Source organism: Jaculus jaculus, chromosome 8 (assembly GCF_020740685.1).
Source record: "Jaculus jaculus isolate mJacJac1 chromosome 8, mJacJac1.mat.Y.cur, whole genome shotgun sequence".
In the NCBI taxonomy this organism is placed as follows: domain Eukaryota; kingdom Metazoa; phylum Chordata; class Mammalia; order Rodentia; family Dipodidae; genus Jaculus; species Jaculus jaculus.
Genome location: NC_059109.1, coordinates 12,931,087 through 12,948,591, shown reverse-complemented (window position 1 = coordinate 12,948,591; position 17,505 = coordinate 12,931,087). Strand labels below are relative to the sequence as shown.

At 44.6% G+C, this 17,505-nt stretch overlaps 1 pseudogene; it reads right to left on the bottom strand.

Moving 5' to 3' along the window:
* Window positions 1-15,935: 15,935 nt before the first annotated feature.
* Window positions 15,936-16,707, bottom strand: LOC123462831 (annotated as a pseudogene).
* Between the last annotated feature and the right edge of the window lie 798 nt (window positions 16,708-17,505).

Genomic DNA, 17,505 nt, shown 5'->3' with positions numbered 1-17,505 from the left:
ATTTACATGGTGGGCCGGGAAACACCATGAGCTTGTTTTGTTTGTTTATTTCCAAGCCGAGATTAATGTGGAGAGTGAGAGAATGGACCACCAGGGCCTCCTGCCACTGCAAAGGAACTGCAGATAGATGCATGTGCCACTTTGTGCATCTGGCTTACACGGGTACTGGGGACCATAATGGGAACCCAGCCCATCAAGACGTTGTAAGCAAGCGCCTTTAACTACTGACCCGTTTCTCCAGCTCCACCCTGAGTTTTTTTTTTTGTTTTGTTTTTTTGGTTTTTGGTGGGGAAAAGAGGTTTATTTTGGCTTACAGGCTCAAGGGAAAGCTCCATGATGGCAGAGGAAAACGATGGCATGAGCAGAGAATGGACATCACCCCCTGGCCCATATAAGGTGGACAACAGGAACAGGAGAGTGTGCTAAACACTGGCAAGGAAAAGCTGGCCATTATACCCATAAGCCCACCCCCAACAATACCCTGCCCCTAGGAAGTGTTAATTCCCAGTTGCCGTCAGCTGGGGAGACTAGCATTCAGAATACCTAAGTTTATGGTAGACACCTCAATCAAACCACCACATTCCACCCCTGACCCCCATAAACTGATGTCCATACATGATATAAAATACAATGCATTCAGTCCAACTTTAAAAGTCCCCATAGTTTTTTATCAATTCCGATGATGTTCATACATCCCCATAGTCCAAGATCTTTTTAGCTGAACCATAATACCAAAAATTCCCCTCAAAACCCATAATGGCACAGAATAAACACACTGCAAAAAGATGGCATTGGGCATAGCAAAGAATTTTTCAACCAATACAACCAGGGCAAACATCAAACACTCTAGCTCCAAGTCCAACAACTCTAGCCAGTGACAATCCCCAAATCTGATCATTCTAACCAGCAACAAGTCTCGAAAGTTCCAATTCCGCCCCTCCAGCTAGGCTACCCACAGTCCTGGAAAACTGCATCATCCACCCTGAGTTTTTATAGTTGTTAAACTTTTTGTTTTGTTTTCCATCAAGGTAGGGTCTCACTGTAGCCCAAGTCTCAGGGTGGCCTTGAACTCACGGCAATCCTCCTACCTCTGCCTCCTGAGTACTGGGATTAAAGGCATGTACCACCACACCTGGCTAGATGTTAAACTTTTTACTTGTAACTTGCCCTAAAGTTAGTCTTACAACTATGTAATCCACCTGCTTAAATAATGTGACCACGTTTCCTCTCCCTTATTGTACTGACAAGCAATGTGGAGAGATGCCGACTGTTCTCAAGATAGGCTCTTTGCCTAACTTCCTAAGGGACAGCTGGGTTCTTGACTCAGAACAAATTTACTTACATAAAAAGTGCTGATCATGGGCTGGAGAGATGGCTTAGCGGTTAAGCGCTTGCCTGTGAAGCCTAAGGACCCCGGTTCGAGGCTCGGTTCCCCAGGACCCACATTAGCCAGATGCACAAGGGGGCGCACGTGTTTGGAGTTTATTTGCAGTGGCTGGAAGCCCTGGCACACCCATTCCCTCTCTATCTGTCTCTTTCTCTCCCTCTCTCTCTGTCACTTTCAAATAAATAAATAAAAAATGAACAAAAAAATATTTTTTAAAAAAGTGCTGATCATAGTATTAAAGACAGTGAGGCCCATGGACCTGCCAAAAGCAAGATGTGGCCTTAATATAATGGCTCTTATGATCAGAGTGTATGTGTGTTTAGGATCAGCAAAATCCAGCAGGTCATACTCCTAAGTACCTTCCTTTAACAAATGTTTAAGTATTATCCAAAGTTAAGTTCCTTACCCTTTGCTCACACAATGTAGGACTTGTTCACATATCACTGCTTTTTTGCTGTTAAATAAAGCTGCCACTGAGTACCTGTATGCAAGAGAAGCAGCCAGAACCATAGCAACATGGGAACAGTGGTGACAGCAGAAGCAGCAGGTTTATTAACGACCCAAACTAACCTTGTTTTCCATTTCCTTCTTCAGGCTGCTGCTAGAGACAGCTAGCCCACTCCTGGCATGGGCATACCAGGGGTAGCTCTCTCACCTATCAGACTCTGTTATAAGCAGTTTGTTCACTTCTGGTAGGAAAGTTCCAGAGGTTAGTCTCCTATAAATAATCGGCTATGTCCCCCAAATAGGGCAACAGAGGTAGGTTCTGTCTATTCCCCTGGATCCAGTATACTCCCAGAACGAGATCTGGGGTCTGGGAAGTGGCCCAGCAGACAGAACACTTGCCACACATTCAGGAGAAGCTGATAGGACTTGAATTTGATCCCCAGTGCTCATTTAAAAAAATCCAAGCGTTAAAAGATCCTGTAGATTCCATGATAAATGTAGAATTTGCTCATGTGGCCCTGTGCAGGTTCTCTTAGTTTGAGAGATGGCTAAGAAGTGCTCTCAGGTTGGGAAGATGGCTCTGTGGTTAAAGGTGTTTTTTATTTTGGTTCAGTTCCTCAGTACCCATGTAAAAGCCAGTTGCACAGAGTCAAGTGTAGCTGGAGTTCATTTGTAGTAGTGAAAGGCTTGACATGCTCATACTCTTCTCCCCCCTCTCTCCTTCTGTCTCTGTTTCTCTTTCTCTCTCTATCTCTTTATCTATCTGCTTTCTATCATCTATCTCAAATAAATAAAAATTGTAAGGAGAATGTTCTCAGTTGGGTGTGGTGACACACACTTTAATCCCAGTACTTGAGAGGCAGAGTTAGAAGGACTGACATGATTTTAAGGCCAGCCTGGAATGACAGAGGGAGTGCCAGGCTGGAGAGAGAGCGGTTAAGGCGCTTGCCTGGGAAGGCTAAGGACCCAGGTTAGATTCTCCAGATCCCACATATGCCAGATGCACATGGTGGCACATGCATCTGGAGTTTGTTTGCAGTGGTTAAAAAGGTCCTGGCATGCCCATTCATTCTCTCTCTGTCTCTATCTTCCCCTCCCTCCCTTCCTCTGTCTCTAATAAATAAATAAAAATTAACCTTTAGGGCTGGAGAGATGGCTTATCAGTTAAACACTTGCCTGTGAAGCCTAAGGACCCTGGTTCGAGGCTCGATTACCCAATACACACATAAACCAGATGCACAAGGTGGCACATGCATCTGGACTTCCTTTGCAGTTGCTGGAGGCCCTGTTGCACCCATTCTCTCTCTCTCTTTTTCTCTCTGCCCCTTTGTCTCTCTGTCTGTCGCTCTCAAGTAAATAAAAACAAAAACAAAATTAAATAAATAAACCTTTTAAAAAAAGGGCTGGAGGGATTGCTTAGTGGTTAAGGCATTTGCCTGCAAAGCCAAAAGACCCAGGTTCGATTCCCCAGCACCCACGTTAGCCAGATGCACAAGGGGGCAAACACATCTGAAATTTGTTTGCAGTGGCTGGAGGCCCTGGCACGCCCACTCTCTTTCTCTCCCTCTTTCTCTGTCAAATAAATAAATAAAAATATTTTAAAAAATTAAAAATGCTCTAATTTTTACAGGCCTCTCAAGTCTGAATAGTGATAAAACTCTGTCATTCAGCCAAGCGTAGTGGTGCATGCCTTTAATCTCAACACTTGGGAGGCAGAGGTAGGAGGATCACCAAGAATTCAAGTCCAGGTCAGCCTGGGCTAGAAACAAAAAACTCTGTCATTCAATTGTACATTGTCTTTTAGTGCTTACTCAAGCAAAGATGTATTGTTAAACATGGCTTTTGGTTCCCATTACCTAGAAGCCCCAAAATTCTGTTTTTCATATCTCGTTATGCTTCCCTTTTTCTTTGTTTTTCCTGTTTTCTATCAGCGGTGCAGCCATAGCGTGTAGACTAAGTCCATAGATCTTTGTCCCTCTCAAGCAAAGGGCCCTGGACAACTCATTAGCAGTCCCCTGAGCTGACAGTTTTTTGTCTTTCTAGTTTGTCCCAGTGATGCCACTGCCAGGGGATCCCCTGAGAAAAGTACATTTTACTCAGGTAAAATAGGCATTCCTTCTAAGCCACAAAGGTTACTTTCATGGTTTCTGTATATTTTAGTGGGTATCATACTTGAATAAAAAGTTGTGTACACTATTGATTTTAGAGGATTTACTTAGAAAGAGAAGGAAATGGAATTCCAGCAACTGAACGCTGACTCAAGAGATTAAAATGTCAGTGTCAGAGTGCGCAGCACATTCTATGGGCCTTTTCTTCTTCAACTCCTGTTCCTCATTAGATTAAAAGTATAGTTTTAGAGCTGAGCGTGGTGGCACACACCTTTAACTCCAGCACTTGGGAGGCAGAGGTAGGAGGGTCAGCCGTGAGTTCAAGGCCACCCTGAGACTAAGTAGTGAATTCCAGGTCAGCCTGGGCTACAGCGAGACCCTACCTTGAAAAACCAAAAAAAAAAAAAAAAAGTATAGTTTTAATTGAAATGTTGGCAGGTATATCATCTGTGGAAACCTTGTATTTTTCTGACTTTTCTGCTCCCTTTCTTGTGAAGGGTGCTATGTTTCAGACAGAATTTGAGTGTGTCCCCCAGAGCTTAGTGTGAGAGAAGCTTTATATGCCCAGTGTGGTGGTTTTGAGGTAGTGAGCCATGAGGCTCAGTGTAGATAACTGCATCACGGAGAAAGCCCCTTGGACGGGGTTTATCTCACAAGAACAGATTGTTATAAAGTTTCTCTGCCATGTTGCTATGTAGCTTAGGGAGCCTTCAGCAGAGGCCAAACAGATAAGGTTGCCAGCTTTGGGCTTTGAATTGCCAAGTGTAGAAAAATACTTATTTTTCTTATAAGCAACATAGCCTTGAGTGTTTTATGAGAGCATTACATAACAGATTAATGCTGTGTCTGGGACTTGGCTATTTTTTCCCATTCTGATTATCATTAACCCATTTTACGGCGAAAACCAAAACCAAGTGCACAGAACTTCCCCAGATCTTGGCCTCAAGTATTTTCTTTTCTTTAAATTGCAGAATCCTCCAAAAACCTGGATGGATTCCAGTATGTATTCTGTGATCATTTTCTGAAGACACACTTCACTCTTTTGTGGTGTGTGTGTGTGTGTGTGTGTGTGTGTGCATGCGTGCGTGCGTGCATGCATGTGTGTGTTATAGAAGTGGGGTATGCATGCATCTATTCAGGTGACCTTGCCAAGTGTACATGTGGGGAGGCAAGAGGAGGGCTTATGCGGGCCTGACAATTCAAGGGGAGTTTCTTGTTTATCCCCCATCTTGTGACAAAGGCTTGGACGATGGGAGTCTGGGTCACTGGGGAAGACAAGCAGGCGCTCATCTCCTCTCGGGACAGCTATCTGCTGTCAGAAACCCACTGAGTCAGCGGACAGCAGATGTGGATTGCATTGTGTCCAGCATACAGAACTAGGCAGGACTAAACTGGACTTTGTGGCACAAGTCTTGAATCCCATCGTTCAGGAGGCTGAGGTAGGAGATGACTGTGAGTTCAAGGCCAGCTTGAGACTACACAGTGAACACAGTGGTCTAGAGTGAGACCCTGCCTCACATTGGTTTTTTGAGGTAGGGTTTCACTCTGGCCCAGGCTGACCTGGAATTTGCTATGTCATCTCAGGGTGGCCTCAAACTCATGGTGATCCTCCTACCTCTGCCTCCCAAGTGCTGGGATTAAAGGAGTGTGCCACCACGCCCAGCATTCTAGGTATATCTTTGTACATTGTGTGGGGGTTTGATTCAGGTGTCCCCCATAAACTTAGGTGTTCTGAATGCTAGGTTCCCAGCTGATGGAGATTTGGGAATTAATGCCTCCTGGAGGGAGTGTATTGTTGGGGGCGGGCTTATGGGTATTAAAGCCAGTTTCCCCTCGCCAGTGTTTGGCACACCCTCCTGTTGCTGTGGTCCACCTTCTGTTGGCCAGGGGGTGATGTCCACCCTCTGCTCATGCCATCATTTTCCCCTGCCATCGTGGAGCTTCCCCTCGAGCCTGTAAGCCAAAATAAACCTCTTTTTCCCAGAAGCTGCTTTTGGTTGGGTGATTTCTACCAGCAATGTGAACCTGACTGCAACACATTGAATGTGCTACCTAACCCATCAGTAGAGTTACATACACAGAATTTGAAAACATATTTGAAGTCAAGGTTGGTTCTCTTTGACATGACCCAGAGGAAAGCTGAGGTTGAGCCCGCATGAGCTAGTGTGGCTTTGCCGGGTGCAGGCAGGAATTGGTGAGCTTGTTATTTAAATACTTAAATGTCTCTCTACTGTCTTTTCTCCAGAGAACATGTTTGTCTCCCGATACATGCGGGCTCTCATTTGACACTTAGTAAGACATCGACTCCGCCCCACGTGACCTTCAGGGAGACAGTAGCAAGTAGGTAACACACCACTCCTAGTCAAGCCAATGAGCGCATCTTGGTGCTGGGAGCTCCCCCAGACTGATGACGTAGATCCTGACACTGAGCACACAGTCCTTGCAAGCACTGTGACCTTCAAAACCATTGGGGATGTATCTGGTAGTAACACCGTTCCTGGTCGAGCCGATGGCTGCTCTTGTTGAGCATCCAAAATGTCGAGGATGGTCTGGGGAATTTCCCCAGACTGCTTCTATAGGATGCCTCCGGGCAAAGCCCAATGTGACAGAAACAGGAGCAAAATGCCTGCCTAGCTTGATGCCGCCTCCACTGTCCCAAGCTACGGCTGTGCTGGAGGCAGCCTGATGGCCCCCACATTGTGCATGAGAGGAAGTGACCTCCCTGAAAGTGACGGGGTCTGTGCCTTCCACAAAAGAAGCCACGTGACCACAACACTGAACTTGTCATAAAGTCAGTCCTTTGTACAAGTCTTAATTTTATCCAGCCAGGCCAAATGAGCCAACAAGTGCAACCATGGCATGTCTGTTGTGGGGGAAACCATCCGCTCTGTAATTGGACGGAGGCCTGCTCCATGGGAGGCAATGCATGGCGAATACTGAAAACCTGTGACAGGGGAAGTCATGAGCCCTAGAGATGTAATGCCTGCTGGTGTCTGGCTAAATGTATATACTGTGCTCACCAAACTGCCCAGTAAGCACTTCTCTTAATGTTCATACCCATGTATCAATACTACTCTTACTTTTGGTTAGAGAAGCTTCTGTTTTCAGATAGTGGTGACCTTGGGATGACTCAGAAGGCACCATGGTGCTGAGATGAAGTCATGGGGGAGTGCTCAGCACTGAAACATCTCTTTCACCTTCCAAGGCTCACAGTCCATTGTGGAAGAGGTGGTGGAAAGAATGTAAGAGCCAAAGGAAGGGTAGGACTGCTTACAGCGTGCTCCTCCAGACACAAAATGGCCTGGATATCCATGACCTCGCAGTGCCTGACACTACCTACACAAGACCATTGTTGCAGTCAGTTAGCATTGCCGGCAGAAATCACTCAACCAAGAGCAGATTTTTGGGAAAGAAAGGTTTCTTTTAGCTTTCAGACTCAAGGGGAAGCTCCATAATGGTAGGGGGAAATGATGGCATGAGCAGAGGGTGGACATCAACCCCTGGCCAACATAAGGTAGACAATAGCAACAGGAGAGTGTGCCAAACACTGGCAAGGGGGAGCTGGCTATGACACCCATAAGCCCACCCCCAACAATACACTGCCTCCAGAAGGTGTTAATTCCCAAATTTCTAGCAGCTGGGAACCTAGCATTCAGTATACCTAAGTTTATGGGGGACACCTGAATCAAACCCCCACAACCATCATAATAGGAGGAAAAGAAATGACATCAAAATAAAAGAGAGAATGAGGGGCAGGGAAGATGATGGAGAGTGGAATTGCAAAAGGAAAGTGGCAAGGGGGAATTGCAAGAGTTTACTGTCTGTAATTATGGAAACTGTCAAAAAGAAAAAGAAAAACAGTTGGGCATGGTGGCGCATACCTTTAATCCCAGCACTTAGGAGGCAGAGGAAGGAGGATTGCTATGAGTTTGAGGCCACCCTGAGACTACATAGTAAATTCCAGGTCAGCCTGAACCACAGCAAGACCCTACCTTGGAAAACTAAAAAAGTAAAAATAAATAAAACAATAAAGTCACTCCTTTGATATGGGTTTTTACTATTCAAAGACACATGAAAAGTTTAAGGAACACAAGTGTGTATCAAGGACTAGAAATATTTTTTTAATAATTTAAGACAATATTGGTGTTTTCATGGCTCATACTGCACATAATGACCTGTTTGGTAGTTTCCTCCACAAAATATGTAGAAAGTATGATAAGATGTCACAATGGGCCTAGAGAGATGGCTTAGCAGTTAAGGCATTTGCCTGCAAAGCCAAAGGACCCAGGTTTGATTCCCCAGGACCCATATAAGCCAGATGTACAAGGTGGTGCATACATCTGGAGTTTATTTGCAATGGCTAGATGCCCTGGCATGCCCATTCTCTCCCTCCATCCCTCCCTCCCTCCCTGCCTCTCCCTCTTCCTCCCTCTTTCTCTCTCTCTCAACTAAATAAATAAAAACATTTTTAAAAAGCTATCATAATGTATACCAATTTACAAACTACTTACCAAGCATTGCAAGCATGCACAAAGTGGATTCTTCAGTAACGGAGAGTAACTGCAGTTGATGGTGAACTACTGTAGTAATCGCAACAGCTCCTCCAGGCACTGTTACACTAAAGGCAAATATCCCAAACTATCTCCTTATTATTCCTTTGCAATACTAATCACTCCCATGAACTGATGATCTCTCCAGTAAGCTACGATTTACCGTAAAAATTGATCTCAAGTAGCTCCCCTAATCTCAATGCATATAACGTGTGTGACATTCTAATTGTTTTGTTTTACTATGTATTTATGTTGTCAATAAGTCTGTTATTAGTCAGCAGTGAGACATTAGCCGTAAAGGATTTTGTTTTTTTGTTTTTTTGATTTTTTTTCCAAAGTAAGGTCTCACTCTAGCTCAGGCTGACCTGAAATTCACTATGCAGTCTCAGGGTGGCCTTGAACTCACAACGATCCTCCTACCTCTGCCTCCCGAGTGCTGGGATTAAAGGCGTGTGCCACCATGCCCGGTTTAAAATACTTTTTTTTTTTATTAATTTATTTATTTGAGAGCGACAGACACAGAGAGAAAGACAGATAGAGGGAGAGGGAGAGAATGGGCGCGCCAGGGCTTCCAGCCTCTGCAAACGAACTCCAGACGCGTGCACCCCCTTGTGCATCTGGCTAACGTGGGACCTGGGGAACTGAGCCTCGAACCCGGGTCCTTAGGCTTCACAGGCAAGCGCTTAACCGCTAAGCCATCTCTCCAGCCTTAAAATACTTTTTAAAAAAGAGCAGAGTGTAAAGGTTCTTTGCCGTGTTGCCATGGACCTTACAGAACCCTCAGTGGAAGCCAGACAGCCGGCGTTGCTAGATAGACCTGAAATTGGCAAAGGTGCAAAAAATAATTCTTTTGTTCACAAACTACATAGTCTTGAGTGTCTTGTGAGACTAGACTAATGCAATCTATGACCTTTGCCCTCTTTTCATTGTGGTACCATTACGCCACATCTCTGAGAGAACAAGAGACTCAAGCAGACAGAATTCAACCTGATCACTGCCTCACAGTGTTTTCTTTTCTCTGAATTTCAGGTGGTTCCTGAAAGGCAACATTTGTTTATGTATCTTGCTATTATTTTCTAAAGAGTATTTTCTATAAGAATTGTGTAAATAATGGTTGTCTTTTGTCAGGTGCACCTGATCTGAGCCACCTGCTGAGTGTAAGGATAAGGAATTCAGTTAAAAATAAAGATTTTCTAAGTAACAAATCCTGACCCAGTGCCTGTAGTCCCTACATCCAGCTGTGATCCTGTTAGCTCGTTTGGGATTTTCTGAAGGAGGGAGTGTCTGTAACTATGTCTCCACCAGACAGATGTCCCAATTGCTCAACATGCAATTCAAAAGGAAATTACTCTATTGAAAAGAATCTCAATACCTTCTTTACTTATACTGATTAGCTCCAAACTAGTCACAGCCATGTACAGGGAATTTCTGTATTTGGATGCACCTCCACACTTGAATAAATGAAGGCACGTTGGTTTACGTGACCAAGCTCTGAGGCTAAGGAATAAATGACCCGTCTTGTATATTCCAACAAATGGTCCATAGTTGATGCTCTAATTTGCAGCCTCTACTTGTCACCCCACCAAGAGCTCACAAGACACTATGTAGAGTTCTGGTTTCCCCGTGTACCCCTGGAGTAAACCAAGTCTTCAGTGATCAAGACACTCTCACAGGTACCGGAGGTAGCACCTGTGAATCCGCCACTAGACATTCAGAAGCACGAAGGGTAGAAAAAGCCTACATGTGTCTGGTTATCAAAGGTTCTGAAGAGGGGGTGGGGGCTACACTGGAACATGTGGGAGATGAGTGTCATAACTGAGTTCCTTCTGGACACGGGTTGTTTCAGGAGGGCTGATTGATGCAGTAAAAGCAGACAATGTGCTCAGTGGATGCACATATTGCACTTAGAAAAGCTTGGCTGAGGATCACGATTTCTGAAATGTGCTGCGCATCACAGTGTGTCTGTACGACTGTGTTCGGTTAAGCAGTGTTTGGTTCAGAGGCGCGAGGACAGGCTGGTAGGTTGTTTGTTTGGTAGAGTGCTTGCCTATCAGGCACAGAGACAGTGCTAACGTTTCCTAAAACTGGCCAAGTTAGCTCAGGACTGTACGCCCAGGCCTCAGGATGTGGGGAAGCAGAAGTTCCAGGTCAGTATTGGTTTACATGGTTCGCAGATGTCAGCCCGAGTTAGGGACTCTGTTCAAGTGTATGCGTGCACATATATGAGGAGGCGCTAGGAGAATAAGGCACCCTTACCTCTCAGGGTCTGTGGATGGAAGAGGAGCTGGTCAAGTAGAAAAGAAAGTGGGCATTGATGAGGAATGTGTGAGCAAGCACGTGCTAAATGCTACAGCAGCCACTGCCCTGCGCTGAGACAAGCTTAGGCCAGGACATAGAGACAGCTATTGGTGTCACAGATGCTGTTCATTGACTCACTGAAGTTCCAGCTCTTTTCAGTTCATATTCAGTTTTTTCAGTTCATATTGAGGGCTTATGGGGGACTAAAGTTTTTCTTGTTTATTCCCACTATCATGTGACAAAGAGTTTACACAATGAGACCCTGAGTCACTGGGCACACTAATCAGAAGCGAAAGCTGAGAGTCAGCTGACAGTGTGAAAACATGGGTGGAAAAAGTCACACATTGCTACGAACCAACATCCCTTCAGCTGACTTTTGGTGGGAAACTCTTTTTTCCAGTCAGGAATTAAAGGGTGAGCTTGTTTAGTTTTTCCTACCAAATAATTTTGAGTTTTTTATTTATTAGATATGGACAAATTTTGTATGTAAATAACACATGTTGGTGACATCCTTTCCCTCCTTAAAAAATTTTTTATCTTTATTTATTTATTTGAGAGAGAGAGAGAATGGGTGCATCAGGTCCTCCAGCCACTGCAAACGAACTCTGAATGCATATACTGCTTTGTGCATATGGCTTACATATGTCCTGGAGAATCAAACCTATGTCTTTTGGCTCTGCAGGCAAGTGTCTCAACTCCTAAGCCATCTCTCCAGCCTCCTGCCAAATAATTTCATCACAGTTACAAGGTGACTGACAGAGTACCCGTGAGTAAAGTCTTAGGAATAGACGGCCTCCTCCCTGTGTCCCTCGCTGACAGTGACCCCAGGCATTCTCCATCACTGAGCAATATCACAGCTAGCTAAATAATGAAACACACAACCCTTCTCCTGTGTGGAGACATCCAAACACACCCTGTGGACTCAGCTTCTCACATCTAGCTCCTTCCTCTGGCATTTAACTAACAGCATGGAGAACTTCAGAAGTACCATGCTTTATGTTAGAAAATGGAATATGAAAGGAATGGGGTGATCCCTCTGTGCCATGACCTCCCTGTATCTCTTTGTTTCTAAATATCTTTGTGATTACATAGCATAGAATATTCTTTGCCTCAGTCCCACTGATGTGACCTATGTAACCTTGTGACTTCTTGTAATACCCCCTCTTGTTTAACAGTATGTAATTTTGTGGTTTAATGCCCAATCCTGTTTTTACTATAAACATCATGTGGTTATTTCCAATAAAAGCTGACTCTCTGAACACATAAGAGCTGAATTTGAGATCCCAAACTCTGGGATGTAGACCTGATGTACCAGCTTTCTTCCTTTTCTTTATTTTTGCCCAATAAAACTTTGCTTCACAAATAAATACATAAATAAATAAAAGTCAGATTTAACTAAAGCCTATGGTGAACTAAAATTTTATGTGAACACAACCATATTTTTGTTACATGATCTCATAAATATAATTACTGAATTTATGTTCTAGGTCAACTTCAGTTTATGTAGAGGATTATTAAAAACATCAAAATTCTCTCTGAGGTGGTAACTCATAATTTGCCAGATATTTTAAAAGATTGTAATGTCCTGTTACTTAAAAACAGGAGGCAACTGGCCTGAGTTCTAGGCCAACCTGCCTCAAGATAGAAACAAAAATTTGCCTTGGTTACTCCTAATAAAAGCATTTCCAAATATCTTAGAGGTACTGATAAAGATGATCCCCCAAATGGCTGTCATGTTTTGCCTGTGTTCACAGAAAGGGTATTCATGGAGGTTATTAATAGGAGCTATCTCAAATCAATGGGTTATATAAAACCTGAAGGCATATATACTGGTATTATAAAGCAAGTCTGGTTGTCAGAGATTTTTTTTGGTGACCTAAATACTAAAGAAGGCTTTTTCTCTACAAATTTCCAATAGTAAAATGGATAACTCGTTGAAGCCAGACTACTTGCTTCTTTGTCAGTAGGTAAAAATATTTATCAATTTGGTGTATTTGTTCTTAATAGTTTTAGAAGAAAGATGGTTAATTATGGGTTGAGATGAGATGACTGAAGGAACTGGGAAGGTATTTTTCAATTTTGGACATAAAAAAATGCTTTTGGAGGGGAAAGTGGGGGGGAGGGTATTACCATGGGATATTTTTTATAATCATGGAAAATGTTAATAAAAATTGAGAAAAAAAATAAAGAATGAATGAAGACAAAAAAATCCTTTTGGAATGGAACTTAGATCAGAATGTTAAAGTATATGGATGAAGATGTGCATATGTAGAAAGGATGTAAGAGATCTAAAAAGGCCAAATTTTGCCTAAAATTAACTTCCTTTTAGAAGGAACAGAAAGCTAATTTCAGGCTAAACCTAGAACACCATGCCTAAAGTTAAAGATTTTTCAATTGTTGACACAGTTTTAAGGATGCCCTAAAAATCTTATATAGGGACATAGACTTAAAGTAAATTCAGACACAGATGATGTACTATGCTAGGTGGGTCACAAAGTCATAAGCACAGATGTACTTCATATTCTTTGGAGGTCTAACCAGGTTAGACATAGACAAGACCCGAGCACCTAATGTATCACAAATGGGTGAGCCACTCTCCACTGACCTTCTTGCGGATGACAGCCCATCAGAAGTGTGCTCTCAGCATGATTCCATCAAAAGTCAAGCTATTAATTTTGAGAAAACCATGACGGTAAAACACATTCACCGAACATCAAGTAGGTAACAGTATTTTTGGTTGATCCTGGGGTAACATCTTATGAGCATCCAAAATGTAGAGCACAGTTTTGGGAGTTTCTGCAAACGCCTTGTGTGTGGTGTGTCTGGAGTAAAATCTCCCTCCTTTGATCCACCCTGTCCCCAGCTACGCTGTGCAGGAGGCAGTCAGGCCCCAAGGGTCTCCACATTGTGCACGCGAGAACATGACTGAAACGTGACAAGTCTTTCTGCAAAAGAAGCCACGTGAAAGTCAACGCTGGTCTTGTCGTAAAGTCCCCCATGGTGTGGGTTTTTATTTTTGAGTGATTTGTTGCAAGTTTAAGAAGCAGATACGCATCATGGATGAACTAGAAATATTTACAAATGATACAACATTGGTCTTTTCATGAATGTCATAGTAAATGTAAACAATATGTAATGGGGTGCTAAGGGTCCAGGAAAATCCATGTACCCCAAATCCTAGGTTTGTTTCTACTTTTCATCAAAGAATTGAATAAAAAAGAAAACTGAGAAGGATAATTATTAAATTATTATATTTATTGAGAGCTAGGGGCCCCTCCCAAGCCAGCCCAGGCCCAGCCTGGGAAAAGCTCACCCACAGCTGGAAGTTCCCAAGTGATGAGAGAAAGAGAGAGAGAGCGCCTGCCCTCCCCATGTAAAGGTGTTTATAACCTTAGGGAGGTGGGCTGTCTTCCGCCTCAGGTGAACCAGAGAGCCAGCTGGTTGGTTAGGGCTGGGGGGTGACTCAAGAAGAGATTAGCTCTGGAACCAAGTTCCAGGAGCTGAACTTGACCAACCATAATGTATAAATCCTATGTAAGGCCTCCCTCCCTGCAGAGGTGCTGACTGTTTGTGGAAAACAGTTCTTTGGGAACTAGGCAAGAGGTAAGAAGACAGACCATCTTTGATTTCTAGCAAGTGCAAAGTTACCTGTGATTTTCACCTTCGGAGATCCAGTCACCCTAACTCTACCCTCCTTTCAAATAATCCGTTTTATAATTTGTTCCATACAATATGTATAGAGCATGATAAAATATCATCAGTCAGCTCTAATTACACAACATAGCATCAGTACCAGGAGTATTCACAGACTCAGTGCACTGTGCCTCCCAGTCGTGGGACCAGAAGAGTCCTCACAGACTCCAGTTTTCAGATGTCAGACTCAGATAAACTTTTTGAATAGTTTCCTCCCTCCTTTTTTTGTGAAGTAGGGTCTTGCTCCAACCCAGGCTGACCTGGACTTCACTATTTAGTCTCAGGCTGGCCTCAAACTCACAGTGATCCTTTTACTTTGGCCTCCCTAGTGCTGGGAGTAAAGGTTTGTGCCACCTCCGGCAGATAGAGAGAATGGGTACACCAGGGCATCCAGCTGCTACAAGTAACTCCAGATGCATGTGCCAACTTTTGCATCTACTTGGGTTCTAGAGAATGGAACTTGGGTCAGACTTTATCAGCAAATACCTTAACAACTGAGCCATCTCTCCAACCCTAAACATGGACTTTAAAAAAAATTATTTATTTATTTGACAAAGAAAGAGGGAGAGGGAAAGAGAGAATGGACGCGCCAGGGCTTCCAGCTACTGCAAATAAACTCCAGACGCGTGTGCCCCCTTGTGCATCTGGCTAACGTGGGTCCTGGGGAATCGAACCTGGGTCCTTTGGCTTTGCAGGCAAATGCCTTAAATGCTAAGCCATCCCTCCAGCCCACCATGCCCTTTTTTTCCCAAGGACATTCCCCACTTTTATTTTTTTTTCAAATTTTCATTAACAACTTCCATGATTATAAAAAATATCCCATGGTAATACCCTCCATCATATCCCCTCCCCATCTCAATCAGTCTCACTTTTATTTTGATGTCATGATCTTTTCCTCCTCTTATGATGATCTTGTGTAGTTAGTAGTGTCAGGCACTGTGAGGTCTTGGATATCCAGGCCATTTTGAGGTCCCATTCATGGTCCTCCTTGTCCACATTCACCAGCAGCTTGATGGCTTCAGGGTCCCCCACATGCATGACGGAGTCTGGGATGAAGCCACCTGTAAGTGATTCTCATTGTTGCAGTCCGGTTCGCATTGCTGGTAGAAATCACCCAACCAAGAGTAGCCTCTGGGAAAAAGAGGTTTATTTTGGCTTACAGGCTCGAGGGGAAGCTTCACGATGGCAGGGAAAACGATGGCAAGAGCAGAGGGTGGACATCACCCCCTGGCCAACAGAAGGTGGACAACAGCAACAGGAGGGTGTGCCAAACACTGGCAAGGGGAAACTGGCTTTAATACCCATAAGCCCGCCCCCAACAATACACTCCCTCCAGGAGGCATTAATTCCCAAATATCCATCAGCTGGGAACCTAGCATTCAGAACACCTAAGTTTATGGGGGACACCTGAATCAAACCACCACACTCATAATGAACAACAGATGAGCCATGTCACAATGCATGAAGGAAAGTGAGCTAAGAGACCTTGACTTCACACATGATGGAGCCCAGGTCCCAGGATGTGAGGACTGTATTAGTCTGGTGAAAGCCCCCAAACTGGTGCTCAAGTGGGTCTTGCCTACTGGAGCAAGCATTGCCTTGCAGAGCATTCTGGTGCTGCAGCATGCAGCCTGAACTTGAAGTGTGACGTCACCTGTCTGCTTTTCCTGGGATCTGGTGTCACTTTCACTGGCTCCCAAGTATGGCTCTCCCTTGGCCTGGCTACTTCTTACACATCTGAAGACCCAACGTGGGATGGCACAGGGGATGTGGGAAGCTACAATTCCTTATCACTCAGGGCTCTGAAGGTCGGATAGCAAATTGAAGTCTCTTCTAGATACTTGTCCACAAAGCCACAGCACACAGCTGTCTCGCTTGAGAGTGACTTGTGACTTGGGGCATCAGGTCATGGAGAGTGGTAATGTGAAAGTCACAGCAGCCCTGTCACTCCAGGGCCAGCAGGAAGTCACGTCCAGGCTGGGTGTGGCGGCACACACCTTTAATCCTAGCCCTCAGGAGGCAAGGGTCAGGGGATTATATGAGTTCGAGGCCAGCCTGGGACTACAGCTTAGACTAGAGTGAGACACTGTCTTGAAAAACAGATGAACAAAAGAAAGAAACCATGTCCGTTTTGGATGACTCCAAACTTGTCACCATCAATGCCTGCCACAAACAGAAAGGAAAGCACGCATGCATTGCTGAGTGCCAGGTAGACGTCTGCCATAGCAAACAGGTGGCACAGGCCATGCAGGCCACGTTCCCGCTCACCACGCCCTCCTGGCCCCACCTGGCTTGCCCACCACGTTAGGCCTGTCAGGCGGAGGGAGGTCTCAGGGATGCTTTCCAGAACCGCTGCTCAGCAGCTGTAACCCCCCAGGGTACTCTGCAAGAAACATAATTTTCTTTTTTCTTTTATTTATTAGAGACAGAGGTAGAGAGAGAGAGAGAGAGAGAGAGAGAGAGAGAGAGAATGGGCACGCCAGGACCTCTAGCAACTGCAAACCAACTCCAGATGCATGTACCACCTAGTGCATCTGGCTTATGTGGTACCTGGAGAATTGAACCTGGGTCCTTAGGCTTCACAGGCAAGAGGCTTAACCACTAAGCCATCTCTCCAGCCCGAAACTTAGCTTTCTAGGTCTCTTCTTTAAGCTCAGGCCCTTGGGCTCTGCTACTATGTTGGGCATGGGGCTCACCAGAGCTTGTTTCCAGGGCTTCTCTCATGGCCTCCACTTCTGGGTTTCAGCCTCTGCATGTACATCCAGCCACCAGTGTTTGGAGGCACATTGGGAAGAGACCTGTTTCTTTTCTTACTGCTGGGTAGCTGCATATGAGCAGAACTGAAGGGTCACTACGGATGGTCCTCTACCTCATATTAACAGCTGGTAAAACCAGGAAGTCAGTCTTCAAGACTCCTGACAATTGGTCAAAAGCATGAGCTCTAAGGGCTGCAGAGATGGCTTAGCAGTTAAGCGCTTGCCTGTGAAGCCTAAGGACCCCAGTGCAAGGCTCAATTCCCCAG